Raw genomic sequence first — 13,358 nt, 5'->3', positions numbered from 1 at the left:
GCCCCTCCTGGACGGGGTGTTCCCACTCGCTCTCCCGGCACGTGGGTCCCTTTACCCTCTCATCTGCAACCTGAGCGTCTCTCCTTTTCCCCAACTCTGCCGCAGTGCATTTGGTATTATCCGATTTTTCATATTTGCTAACGTAATGGGTGTCATCTCCTGCAGGTTTTAGTTTGCAAAGAGCTTAAGTTTGCAAATCATCGTACATTTGGGCAGTGAGGATTTCCTTGTAGGTTATGTATACCTTCGTTTTTCATTTGGTTGGTTTGCCTTTTACTTAAGAATATTTAGGCCTCGTAATATATATTTGTGGAGAGATGCTAATCTTCGGTCAATTATATGCATTTCAGGTATTTTTCTCAGTCTGTGGCTTGTCTCCGCCTCCCTTGGGGATCTCTTGAATGCCAAAGTCATTTTAAATGTAGGCGTTGTTAAATGTTATCAGTCTTTCATCTTTATGGCTCCTGCCTTTGGATACTCTTTAAGAAGTCCTTCCCTACCCTTGAGGTTTTCCAAAAGCTTAAATGTTTATTTTCATCTTATGATTTTTAATCCAGATGAAATTTATTTCTACGTATCGTATTTAGTAGGGACCCAGTTTTGCTTTTCCATACCTGGTCTGGGCTCTTTACATTGAAGGTCGTTTGAAGGGTTTGGTACAGGCCGAGGGGGACTCAGTTATCACACCACAGAGACACCTCTGGGCTGTGATCTGCTCTGAATTAATTATGGAATTAATTTACATACTAGAGATTCCAGGCCATGTGGAGATGCAGGAAGGAAAAGCCTCAGGTGTCAAGGGGCTTAGAATCTGGTTCACTGAAAGAAGTTTTCGTTTTCAGAAGCACAAGTCAGACCCGAAGGGCTGCGGTGGCACAGCAGACAGTGGAACGGTGCTGGTCAGAGACGCAGGTGCGTGAAGACTCGGAGCGTACCTGAGGGCAAAGGTGAACCTTCCCGACGCCAGGTGGCCATGCTAGAAAGTGGGGGGTGGACTTAATTTTATACCATGTATCCAGGTATGAAAAAAATACATACAACAACCGGGATGCTTTGGCTGTGAGTCTCCGAAGGCCTCAGTAGAGGGTGACATTGGTTAGATCAGGGTAGCTCTTGTCTTAATTTAGGCTCCAACTGGCTTAAACAGTCAGGACTTTATTATCTCAGGTGACGGTGGTTCGGGGTTGGGTCTGCTCACTAGGTCAACGAAATCATCACTGACAGTTATTTCATTCTTTCCATTTTCTTCTCTGGCATTCTCACCTGCTCAGAGCCAGAGGCAGAGAGAGAAGAGTGGAGCGGGGAAGGAGGGAGAGAATTTTCCTGTGTCTTTTTTTTAAAGTCAATGAAAATCATTCCCAGAAGCCCCAGGCAGATTTCCCGCAGAATCTCGTTGGCCTAAACCAGTCACTGGCTGCGAGTGTGGGGTTGTCATGGCCAGTCTAGACCCTTTAGGACTTAACCCCAAGTCTCATACGGGAGGGTGGGTACCTGAATAAAGTCAGAGTTCTGTTAGTGAGGAAGAAATGGGAGAGGAACAGACAATTAACAGTGTTTGTACAACTTTCTTACTTTTTCTGAAACTTAAGCCCCATTTTGCTTGTTAGAAAATAAAACTAATAAACTCACGTTTTATGAATCACCCTCTTCTCCCTGGAGTGGCACCTAAGTGTGAGAGGCAGTGGGGCACATGCAGTCCTTGACTGTCACCTGTCTGCTTTGATTTCTTTTGATTTTTAATTGCGATTAAAAAAAACACATAACATAAAATTTACCATCTTGATCATTTTTAAGTGTACAGCTCAGTCGTGTCATGCATACTCACGTTGTGGATTTTAGATCTTGAGAAATTTTCATCCTGTGACACTGAAACTCAGTACCCATGGAACAATTCCTCATTTTCCCTCCCCCAGCAACCACCATTCTGCTTTCTGTCTCTATGATTTTGACTACTCTAAGTACTTCACATAAGTGGAAATATACAGTATTTGTCTTTTTATGACTGGTCGATTTCGCTTTGCATAATGTCCTCAAGGCTCATCTATGTAGCACGTGATGGATTTCCTTTTTCAGGCTGAATAATATTCCATTTTATGGCTATACCACATTTCGTTTATCCATTCATCTGTCAATGGGCGTTTGGAGCGCTTCTACCTCTTGGCTATTGTGAATAATGCTGCAGTGAACATAGGTGAGCAAATATCTCTTTGAGATCTTTCTTTCAATTATTTTGAGTGTATACCCAGAAGTGAAATTGCTGGATCCTATCGTAATTCTATTTAATTGTTTTGAAGAACTTCCATGCTATTTTCCATAGCAGCTGCACGATTTTATATTCCCACCAACGATGCATGAATTTCTCTATAGCCTTGTCAACACTTGTCTTTTTGATGGTGGCCATCCTATTGGGTGTGAGTTGGTATCTCTTTTGATTTTGATTTGCATTTCCCTAATGATTTTTGATGTTGAACATCGTTTCATATGCTTATAAGCCATTTTTATATCTTCTTTGGAGAAATGTCTATTAAAGTCCTTTGCCCATTTTTTAATTTAATTATTTGTGTTTTTGTTGTTGAGTTATAGAAGTTATTTTCATAATCTGGATATTAACCCCTTATCAAATATATGATTCGCATATATTTTCTCCCATTCTGTAGGTTGCCTTTTCACTCTGTTGATTGTTTCTTATGACGCAAAGAAAATTTTAAGTATAACACTGTCCCATCTGTCTATTTTTTCTTTTGTTTCTTCTACATTTAAAGGCATATCCAAGAAATCACTGCCAAATCCCGTGTCATAAAACTTTTCTCCTTTGTTTTCTTCTAGGAATTTTATAGTTTGGGCTCTTAGGTAATCCATTTGGAGTTAATATTTGTATGTGGTGTGAGGTTAGGGTCCAACTTCATTTTTTGCATGTGGATGTCCCAACACCATTTGTTGAAGAGGCTATTCTTTCCGCATTGAGTAGTCTCGGCATCCTTGTCAAAGATTATTTGGATATACATACAAGGGTTTACTTCTGGGTTCTCTATTCTGTTCCTTTGATCTGTCATTATGCCAGTACCGCTGTTTTGATTACTGCAACTTTGTAGTAAGTTTTGAAATCAGGAAGTATGATGCTCCCAACTTTGTTCCTTTTTAAGATCGTTTTGGCTGTTAGGGGTCCCTTGAAATGCCATCTGAACTTTAGGATTTTTTTTCTATTTCTGCCAAATGTGTCATTGGGGTTTCGATAGGGGTTGCCTTGAATCTATAGATTGCTTCGGGTAGTATTGACATCTTAACAACATGAAGTCTGCCGGTCCATTAACGTGGAAATCTTTCCATTTATCTGTATCTCCTTTAATTTCTTTCAGCAGTGTTTGGTAGTTTTTAGTGGGCAAGTCTTGCTTCTTCGGTTAAGTATATTCCTAAATATTTTATTCTGTTTGATGCTGTCATAAATGGGATAGTTTTCTTCATTTCCTTTTTGGACCGTTCAACGTTAGTCTGCTTTGGTTTTGACTGAATGATCTCTGGCCTTAGGATGCACCTCCCAGAGGGAAGCCTGATGAAGGAGAACACGGGGGCCACAGTGCCTGGGTTCTTCCCAGAGACTCACGCCAGAACCATGTTCTGTTGGTCTCCTCTGTACACCCCTCTCTCCCTCTGCATGGAGAGATTTTTAAAATCTTTTGCCTGATGGGGAAACACTGACTTGGCCAATATTCTTCCTTAATTTTTCTGTCTCACATCAGTTCAGCTGTTATAAACATAAAAGGAAAAAATGTGAGAGCTTTACAGCCTGTGTGTGCAGACGTTTCCTCTTAGAGCAAAGGCCACCTGCGATGCCACTCAGCCTGACGGCCCTTGAGTCAGGGTGAGGCGGGCGGGGCAGCGGCTCAGGGTGAGGGGGGCGGGGCAGCGGCTCAGGGTGGGGGGGGCGGGGCAGCGGTTCTTTCCTCACCAGGCAGCCTCCCTTCCCAGCTCCCCCTGCCCGGGTCTCTTGATCTGATGGAGGAGGACTCTGAGTCAGGGTTAGTTCTTACTCTGTGGTCCTGGGGGCCCACAATGTCACAACTATTTCATGATAAGATATTCTTTGCCTTTTTCATTCTCCTTCTCTCAGGAGCGTGTCCTGGAGTTTTCCGGAAGCTTCATGACACACGATCACATGGGATCAAATGCAAAAGATATGAGAATTCAGATGTATTAATTATGTTAAAAAGAATTAACATTAATGTAAACGAATGTCACTTTTCATTAAAGCTTCTTTTTGTTTAGCAAAATAGCTATTTTCATAAATATATTATTTGTGTTAACGTGAAATGTTTATTATTTTTAAAGGAATCGATACATCAATATTTTTTAACGTTTCTCAGTTGTAATTTCTAAACAGGATGGAATTAATTCACATCAAAAGTTTCTGTGGTTCTCAGTCATTTTTGTGAGTGTAAAAGGGTTCTGAGACCAAAAGGTTGCAGGCCCCCTGCCCGCCTGCAAGGCTGCTGCTTTCATCTGGTGGCTCTCAGATCAGCTGTCCTTGACTGCTTCCCCGCTGGCCTCTCCAAGGGCTCCATTGGTCTTGAATTTCCGAATCTGTTAGCTGTGAGCCAGGATGGCCACACGAGGGCAGCAGATTCTGCCAGAAGCCACGACGGGGCCCTCAAGCCCAGTTTTTCAGAGTTTGGCACTGAGTTCCTTTCAGCTCTCTGGCCCGTGGTGCTGGAAAAACAAAGATGATTAACCCCAAGTCTTTGCCTGTAGAAGGCTCAGGCCCTGAGTGTCCCCTCCCAGTGACCTGGCCAGAAGAGGACTGGGCTTTTGGTTCATTCTAGAGCCTGACTACATGGCAGGGGTTGACATGTTCTGCGAACGTTACCACGACGTCATGCAGAGCTGAGCTGAGCTGAGCTGAGCAGCCTGTTTTCTAGAATCTCAGCTTTAATCTGAAGTGTTCGTTCCTCTTGCCGTTGTCTGTGAGGAAAGAGCACCCTGTACTCTTTACCGTGTCAACATAACAAACGTCCAAACCTGTATAAAATTTTTACAAGAGTTCAGTTGAGCCAAACCGAAGACAGTTGCTGGGAAGCAAGATCTCATGTTCTGGAGAATGACAGTTTTGCAGTTTCTTTTATGCATTTGGAAATAAGGAGGGAACTTAAGGAAGACGATGTGAAGGTGGGAGAGAGCGAGGTGGGGATCGGATCACAGGATAGTTTACAAGACCATGCGCTCTCTTGACAGGGTCTAAAAAAGAGGCATTTCAAACGCGTGTTAACCTAGATGAACAGAAATAATGAACGAAGCTTGCTTAAGGCAAAGAGGAACCTTTTACTAAAGAAGTTATTTACCTGGGGTGTGACTACGCACCATAACCTGCCTAGTTAGGAATTTATGATCAGATCACCCTGTGAAGTTACTTTTAGTCATTGGACTTGTCGGGTTTATTACAGAATCCCTTTTTCATCCACGATGTTGAGATGAGGGAGGGAACAAAGGGATCCCATTTCCCTTTTAGCTCATCTTGGATAAAGATGGAAGTAAAGATCATATGTGAAGCTTTACCCCAAACTAGGGCCTCCTTTTCATTGGGACAACTCATGGACATCTCTAGCAATGGAAGAGGAAGCCTTGTGGTCACTTAATACAGAGATAATCTCTCACTTTCTTATCTAGTAGTCCCAGTGACCTCTTCCCCCAAATTTAAAGCAAGCTGGCATGAATCGCTGGCTCGAACGCTGGCCGGTAGAACGGGCATGGGATCGAAGTCGGCGAGACAAGGCTTCAAGTCCTGAGTCTCCTGGCTGGTAATCAGTGCTCAGTAAACCACAGCTATAAACATCACTGCATTTGAAATTCACAGCTTTCAGATGTCAGAGTGAGAAGGAATCTCAGAAATCATCTAATTCAATGTTTTCTAAAATGTGTTCGCAATACTCTCTTCCCTCAAGCTGGTCCATGAAAAGGGGTTCTGTGGCCAAGTATGATGGGGGATTTAAAATTCAGGGGGTATATACTAAAGGCTGCGAGAAGTCACAAAGTAAACAAACCTGTTAACTTCAATTATTCCAGCCTTTGTCAAACTGATTTGACGGCAGAACCCTTTTCCCGCATGACCTTTTAACTTCCAGGTTGCTATTATTCACATAATACATCCTAACTACCAACCAGTACAGAATTGTGTTCTGTGGTTCCTCCCATAAGTGATCATGCAGACTCTGCCGGACAAATCATAGCAGCTAAGAGATAACGTTGATAGACGGTTTGATATGTGCCGGCTGCTATGATAAGCGCTAGACATAGTTATTTAGTTCTTCGAATAACACTAAGACAAAAGTCGTTATCTCCTTTTACAGGTGAAGAAAATGAGGCTTAGAAGAGCTAAGTAACTTGCCCAAGGTCACATGGCTAGAAAGTTCCAGAATGCAAACTCAGGCTGGCCTGACTCTGGACTCTGGCCTTGCCCACCACCCTGTGCTGCTCTCACTGTTGGAAAGCCCTTCCTTGTGTCGAGCTGAATTCCAATTCCCGTTCCAGTCACGCCCCTTTCTCCCAGGTACACACACGTTAGTTTCAGTTCTAATATCCTCTGTTTGCCATTATTTCTAGAACTTTATCTGTTTGGCTCCTTATTCTCTTACTCAGGTACTTCAGCATCCGTTTTGGACTGAAATATTCAAAACTGAACACAGTTCTGTCCACTTCACTATGATAGTTGCATTTTTAGGAAATCATATGTTATCAAAAAACCAATTTTTTAAAGAGGAGTTCTTGTCTAATGTAAGATTTTTTTTGTAGACGATAAAACCTTAAACATCCCTTGATTACCTCTGACTTTTGCTTGAGGATAGTAAGTCGCCCGCCCTCCTCTCCGGAGCAGTGCTATCTTAAGAGTTTCTCATCGTTCTCGCCACTTCTGTTACCATATGGCTCATTGTTTAATAAACAAGGCACAAAGCCACGAAAACCTAGTGGCTCAGCTATTTGTAACAGTTTTTTTCTCTCCCACACTCCGTGTTCCTGATTGTGATCTGCTTATGACCAATAGCAGTCCTTAATGATGCAAATTGTGTTTTCTATTTAATCAATTTTATTATAGCCAATTCAGGTTCTGAAAACACCCCTGAGGGAAAATCAGTTGAACTCTCAGTGTGGTTTGTTCAATGTAGTTTGGACCTGTCCCTTTCTTGTTCTGAACTGTATACCTCATTAATTCAGCTCAAGATCTCATTATTTGGGGGAGCAGCATTATTTGGGGTAGGTGCAATAGATGCATAGGGAGCTTGTCTTTAAGCAAAATCATCTTCCCCACAATTCTTCTGTACCTCTGCGGTTGTATTTTGGAGCTCTCAGGAAGGATATTACACTTATATCTGTTCAACTGGTTAGACGTGGCTCCTCGTGTCAGCTCGTGGTGGTCATCTGGGAGGCTGACTCTTTCAGCCCGGTGTCCTCCATGAAACCGATGAGCATTACAGCTAGACCAGCATTTTCCAATCGATTTTCTGTGGCGATGGAAATGCTCCCTGCTGTCCAATATGATGGCCAGTAACAATTTCTATCGAACACTTGAAATGAGGCTAGTGCAACCATGGAACTGAATTTTCAATTGTATTTTTAAATGGTAATTGTAATTTTAAATTGCATTTCATTTTTTTTTTAACGCCTATAGCACCTGATAGTCCTAGGTGGTCTCCCATCCAAGTACTAACCAGGCCTGACCCTGCTTAGCTTCTGAGATCAGATGAGATCGGGCATGTTCAGAGTGGCGTGGCCATAGTGCATTTCATTTAAATCCTTCAACTTTTACCTGTCTGGAAAATTCTTTCTAATTCTGAAGGACAGCTTTACCAGGTAGAGTATTCTTGGTTGGCAGTTTTCTCTTTCAGTGCTTTGAATATATTGTGCCACTCCCTTCTGGCTTGCAAAATTTATGCTGAAAATTCTGCTTATAGTCTGATGGAGGTTCCCTTGGATATAACACGTTATTTCTCTCTTGCTGCTTTTATAATTTGAATTAATTTAAATTTAAGTAGTCACATATGGCTAGTGGATATCATACTGAGCAGTGCAGTTCTAGATGTGTACCTGAGACACAGGTAAAAATACTGACCAGAACAGGAGCCACTGGAGACAGAATCCTGGGAGCACACATTCTCTGATATTTGCAGATATTTGCAGAATTTCATAAGTATTTTCTCACATTATTAAAAACTCTTTGAAATAGTTTTAAAGATTTTATAATACTTAGTTGTATTAACAACCAATAAGTTGTATAACCATTCCCCTATTGCTATACTGTTAAGTTATATCTAACTTGTTGCTATTATAAATCAGCGATAACATTTTTTTGTGCAAAATAACTTTGTCCATCATTTGCATCGATTCCTTAGCACAAATTTCCTGGAGTATCATTAAGTCTAAGCATATGAACATTGTTAAGGCTAATTCTTTCAAAAGAGGAAACGAAGCCTAGACCACATGCAAGTTCTTTGTGATCTGTTCTTTTGTGTGTGTGTGTGTGTGTGTGTGTGTGTGTGTGTTTGAGACCACACATTTGATCATCTTTTAGCCATTCATCCCATATTAATGTCAAGTTGACTAGTGTGTACTTTTCAGATTCCCATTTCTTAGGCTTTATGAAAATCAGGATGCCATCGCCTGCCTCGTTAGTCTTCCAGCAGCACTTCTGTTCATTAAAGCTCCTCAAAGATGAAGTGAACTTGTCTGAGCACCCTCAGGACCCTTGGGTGTAACTTCTCCATGTCAGAAGACAGCTCTCTGGGGCAGCAGGTTGCTCTCTTACTATCTCTTTCCATACTTGGAGCTTCAATTCCTCTTCCTGATAGTGTTCCTCAACTTTCCTCCCATATTACCCTCCTTAATAAGGAAAATTGAAGGAGTGTACTGGATAAAATCCATGCTCTTCTCTACCTTCTGAGCACACAGACTACATTTCCTAGGTTCCCCTGCAGTTGAGCGTGGCAGCGTGATTGAGTTCCAGCCAATAGAGCATGGGCAGAAGTGGCGTGTGCCACTGCCAGGCCTGACCCATTAAAACCTCCCATGTGGAGTGGAGACAACTCCCAGGGCAACCTTGGAAGTCACGTGATGAAGATGCCAGAGCTTTTGTCGGCCAGCAGTGTGGTGTGGAAAGGAACACCTTGCTGACCTGTCCACCTGCCTCCATTCAGTTAATTGTGGTCCTGTCTTTTTCTTTTTCCTCTTTGGGATCATTTGAGAAGCAATTTATTACTTCCTTTGGTCCTGTTTAGCCGTCTTTCCTTTATTCTTGCATCACAAGATCAGTCACACATAACTTTTCTCCAGATATCTTGGGATGCTCCTTCCTAAATCTTGGCACGCTCTTGACTGGCTAGCAGGTCCAGCCCCAGACTCCCGAGGACAGTGAGCTTCCGCTCACTTCTACCTTACAAACAGAATTTGGTTGTGCAGAATTTGATCCAAAATAGTGCTCCTCTTCATTTTCTCTGCTTTCTAAAAAAAAAAAAAAAAAAAAAAAAAAGGAATTGTCATTTGGCAGGAATTTAGCAGAAATTGTATTGCAATCTTAATAGAGTGAGAGCAAACCACTGACAGCCACAATTGCCTGATCCATAAGGAAAGTAGCTCTTTCTAAGTAGAAGATCCTAACTCCAAACCTTGATGAGCTTGAATGGCTGACTTTGGCAGAAGGGGTGGTATAGAAGTAAATGACTACAGAGTTCAATGAGAAGAATTTGGAGTTCTGGAGGCAATCCAAAAGGGAAGCGTTAAGGAGGAGAGATGGGGAGGTGAGGAAAAGGGAAAAACCACTGAGCTGGACCACTTTATGAGGGCAACCAGCCGATAAAGCCTTCGTAGGACAGAAGGGCTAAAACCTTTTGAGAAAAGAGGTATCTGATACTTAATTTGCAATTGCGTAGGTCTCCTTTATTCCCCTAAAAGGGTTGGACGGGGACAGCACACAGGTGACAAGACAGTCCACAAACTGATGGAAGTCAGCAGTTGCAGGGGCGCAGGGCCAGAGGTGACTGTGGGAATGTAAGCCTCCTCCCGCCTTCCGCCCGGCCTCCTGGGAACTGGCCATACTTTTGGGGAGGTTTAGATTTTCACAGGATGTGCACTGGACTTGGGAACCAATCTTATCTAGGGAGGCTTCAGCTGACATCTGTGTTCCTTAATAAATACAGCCATTGCTAAAAATAATGATAGTAATATCATAAAATAAAGATTTAAGTAGGTAGGTCAGGTATTTGGCACCTCAGGACACTGAATCCTCTAATGTGCCCAAGGGACTGGGTGGAATGGTAGAACTCTGGCTCTGAGTCCCTTCCTCTCTCTCCGTGCCCGGGAAGAGAGAGAGATGCTGCTGAGGTAGAAGCAAGGTAGCTCCTCACCTGTCTCCCCTCAGGCACCACGAGCCTCTGGTCTCTCGTGGGCTCAGCTCTTCCCTGCGTGGCTCCCACAGTGGCTTTGGGTTGATCAATGATGAGTTCTGTCAAAGAACTGAGCTCAGGGCTATGGACGGTGGGAGTGAAGAAGAGCATCCTGCTCCCTTAAATCTTTTCTAGTAAGGGAGACACAAATGAATAAGCTCATCAGTGGTCATAAAGATATTTTATCTGAATGTCAAGTTTTCTCTGTTCTCATCAAAGGATGTAGGCCACAAACCAAGAAGAACGAACCAAAGTAGGGAGACATGGGGGCCACCCAGGCAGCCGTGAAGGAAGCGAGTATATCTGGCCCACTGTTCACCTCTTCTCCAGATAAGGACATTGTGTGTGTGTGTGTGTGTGTGTGTGTGTGTGTGTGTGTGTGTGGACTGGTGAGCAGGAGTGGAGGTTTCCTGAATGCAAAGTGCCAAAGCGCAAACCCTGAGATAAAAAGTCATAAATAGACCTAGGGCCTGACCCAGAGCCAGGCTCCGTGTCCTTGGGCTGGTAGGACTTGTAGGCCAAGTCCTGGGTTGGGGGGGCTGGGGCTGAGCAGCTGCTGTGGAAATTTCCATGGGCTGTCCACCAGCCCTTGAGAAGCTATGGGACTCCGCATGGCATGCAGAGGGCACGGGTTATGAAAGAGGCATAAGACGTGGTCCCAGTTCACAAGGAACGAGGTCCCTAGAGGAGAGACTCAGGGATGCTTGCCAAGAGAGCCAATAAACAAGCAGGTTGGAGAACCCGAAAACAAAGTGGTAAAGAAGGTCAAGGCATAGAACCAGTCAGAGAAAGTCAATATCACCTTCCAGTTATTGGAACTCCATTTCGCCTTCCAAGAAAAATGTTGAAAATATAGACTTCACATTAAGGTAAACGTTGAGCTTTTTAACTTTAAGTACCATTAAAGGGTCACAAAGATGTTAATTTTAAAATCAGATTTATCGAGATAACTGGTTAATAACATCGTATAACTTTCAGGTGTTTTATAACAACATCTGTACACTATTGTATGCTCACTACCTGGAGTCTAGTCTTATATTCATTTTTTAAAAGGAAAAAATCTACAATTTATTACAGTTGCTAGAGTCCGAGATGTTCTTAGGAATTCAGGTTAAAATTGTAAAATCATTTTAAATACAGAAATTAATGAAAAACTATTTTAAAAAAATCAGTTCCATGTCCTGGGAATTATCAAAAGCTTTAAGTGTGCAATTTTGTAAACGCGAATGTCGTGGCCGCCCTAGGAATTGGAGATGTGTGTTTTTTTCCCTCTCCCAAGTAAAAGTCATGTGTGCGTGGGTGTATGTACTGCTCGAACACGTGCACGTGTGTGAACCCACAGTGCTCACAGCGTCACATTCCCCGTGCGCTGGTGAGGATGATTTGGGTTGCAAGTAAGAGAAACCATGAAGAGAATTTATTGGTTTCCATGGTGGAAAAGTTCAATGTTAGGGCTTCCAGTGTGGTTCTCAGGGTTCCAGCTCCATTTCTCTGATTCTCTCTGCCCGTCTGCCCAGGTTCCTTTTTCGCCTGGCTTTCTTATGGTTGCCAGAGGCCTGCATATAGCAGCTCAGCTGGAATTGAACAACTCAGCTGGAATTTCTCGACAATGACAATTAGTTTAAGGAGAAAGGGGTTATTACTTCCCATAGCCATCGAGCATGAGGCCTGTGCTTTGTTCTGATTGGACCGCTCCAGGACCAATCACTGTGGGCCTGCCGTGTGCTGACTGGCTCAGGCTCAAAGAAACCTATCATTTTTCAAGTGGGTCGGGATTGGCTTATGCTATCAAGGACTTACAACACCCCTAGAATTGGGTGAGGCCTGTGCTACTCACACTGATGGTGACTACGCAAAGGGGAGGGAAGACATCCCCACTGTCTACCACACCTGGGCAGCAATTTTTATTTTTATTTTTTGAAATTTAGGGGTTACTTTCTAGGTATAAGGCACTGTGGGAGATATCGAGATATGCAGTTTACAATTTATTAGATATAAAATTGACAAATAATTACAACATACTATTAAGCGTGATATGAAAAGGAAGCATGCAAATGCTAAAATAAAGTACTGTAAAAGTAAGAGACACAGACTGCTTCTGGTCAAGGGGATCAGAGAGGCGACATGTAGCAAGTCAACTGGAATTAGGTCTTAAAGAATGAGTAGGATTTTAACTATTATAGGTGGGAAGGGAGGACATTGGAGGCAAGGGGACAGTAAGAGCAGAGCCCCAGAGGCAGGTAGCCAAGGGGGAGTTGGAGAAAGGCGGCAGCCCAGGTAAGCTGGAGCACAAGTTCTAGAAGTCACTGCTGAGGCAGGACTTGTTACCCCAGTGCAAAGAGATCTCAAGGTTCTGGTGATACCTGAGCAAGTAGCTTTGTCCTACAAGGTTAGGGTGCAAAGTGATCTTATCTTTTGAAATGTTCTCCCATAAAGAAAACTGGTTTAATTTTCCATTGGCCTGATTAACAGGAAGTTCAGTATCTCCTTCATGGGGCTCCTTCATTCACATGTCCCCAAACCCCAACTTATACTATCCAAAGTGGGGAGTGGGTTCAGTCTGACTTTCACATGCAAGCAGGGACCACTGGTTTCTAGTCAGTCTGGTGGCCATACAAGTCCCCAGGTCTCTGCACCTCCTAAGAAGGACAGTCCCACTCCTGTCACTGAGCTTGGTGACCACTGTTCCTCACTAGTGGTCCAGGGCCATGATCTCATAGCTCTGCTCCTTAGTTAAACCCGCAACTCCCCGACCCACCCAGGCACAAGCTGTTCCAGGGACTCTGGGTAAGGGGTAGTTCGCGGTCTCCTTGGGGATGTAAGAACCCCTATCCTGGTCCTCCTCAGATCCACAGCACCATGAGGCAGGGAGCGTTTCCTCCTCAGCTACACCTGCCCCCAAAACAGGGATCCGCCCTCCCTTCTATGACTTCTTCC

General features: G+C 43.4%; 1 pseudogene; it reads right to left on the bottom strand.

The window, feature by feature from the left end:
• Window positions 1–7,645: 7,645 nt before the first annotated feature.
• LOC111740284 lies at window positions 7,646–7,764 on the bottom strand (annotated as a pseudogene).
• Window positions 7,765–13,358: the final 5,594 nt, after the last annotated feature.

This window comes from Pteropus vampyrus, unplaced genomic scaffold, assembly GCF_000151845.1.
Source record: "Pteropus vampyrus isolate Shadow unplaced genomic scaffold, Pvam_2.0 Scaffold60, whole genome shotgun sequence".
NCBI lineage: Eukaryota > Metazoa > Chordata > Mammalia > Chiroptera > Pteropodidae > Pteropus > Pteropus vampyrus.
The sequence above is the reverse complement of the archived record's forward strand: the minus strand, read 5'-3'. Positions and strand labels throughout refer to the sequence as shown.